General features: G+C 43.2%; 1 non-coding gene across 1 annotated transcript; it reads left to right on the plus strand.

The window, feature by feature from the left end:
* Nucleotides 1–778: 778 nt before the first annotated feature.
* Nucleotides 779–881, plus strand: LOC119806022. Its single transcript, XR_005284076.1, has one exon. It is a non-coding gene; the product is annotated as a U6 spliceosomal RNA (small nuclear RNA).
* Nucleotides 882–1,270: the final 389 nt, after the last annotated feature.

Consider the following 1,270-nt stretch of genomic DNA (forward strand, 5'->3'; position numbering starts at 1 on the left):
GTTAGGCCCCCAGCAGCGGCTCAAAGCTACAAGATTTTATCATGTACATTGGCTTACATTTAACACCCTCTCACTTTTTTTGCCTATAGAGAGGACATATTCTCTATACCTGCTAGTGTTTCTCCTCCATCCCTGCCCCCAATTTCAGTGGATCACACAGATCTTCCTCTCCAACCTACCTTCTTCCTGTTCATCATTTATCCCAGCCCAAACGCCAGCAGGCATTCTCTGGGAACCTGCCAGCCAAACCTGCCAGAGAGGCAAGTAGGCCATCAGAGTAGATAGGAGAGCTTCAGAGCTTCCTGTCCCTCCTCTCCTCCAAATCCAGTCTCCCAATCTCATCCCCAGATTCATAACAGTTTCATAACATGCTGCATCCTCTCCTCGCTTTCTGTCCCCATCTCAAGAGGACTAAGTAGATCTTGGAGGAACATACCTTCCGTTCTCTTGTGGACCATCCCCATTCCTAAGTGTCAGCTCCTAAGACCTAGGAAGAGGTTTTACTGGGAACTTCCACTGTCCATACCTAGCAGGATCCCAGAAGAGTTCCCTACCGGACAACACACAGACACCACACTATCCCAAGAACCAGGGGAATTAAAACCAAGGAACAAAACACGCACTAGACAAAGACAAGACCAGAAGTAAAATATTCTCAAGCCCAGCATAGAAGCCCAATAGCAGTCATTAGAGCCTAGCTCTTCTACTTCAGGAGGCCCTGAGAATTCCAACATAGCTGAAGCACCAATACAAAGACCTTAAAATAGCTTTTATGGGTGCCTGCTTCAGCAGCGCATATACTAACATCAGAATGATACAAAGAAGATTAGCAGGGCCCCTGCTCAAGGATGGCTGCAATTTGTGAAACGTTCCATACTTTTAAACCCTCATCCAAACTAACTAAAAGACAGAGAGAGAATATCCAAAGCAACAAAATCAGAAACAAAAAGGGGGGCATAACAACAGACTCCGGGGAAATACAGAGAATCACTAGGTCATGCTTCAAAAAAGTGTACTCCACAAAATTGGAAAATCTAAAAGAAATGGACAAATTTCTTCATAGACACCACTTATCTAAGTTAAATCAAGATCAGGCAAACAATTTAGATAGACCAATAATCCCTAAGCAAGTAGAAGCAGTCTTTAAAAGTCTCCCAAGGCCAGACAGTTTCAGTGCAGAATTCTACCCAACTTTCAAAGAAGAACTAATACCAATATTCTTCAAATTATTCTACAACACAGAAACATAAGGAACATTGCCAAATTCATT

The sequence above is a fragment of the Arvicola amphibius genome, chromosome 1, assembly GCF_903992535.2.
Source record: "Arvicola amphibius chromosome 1, mArvAmp1.2, whole genome shotgun sequence".
NCBI lineage: Eukaryota > Metazoa > Chordata > Mammalia > Rodentia > Cricetidae > Arvicola > Arvicola amphibius.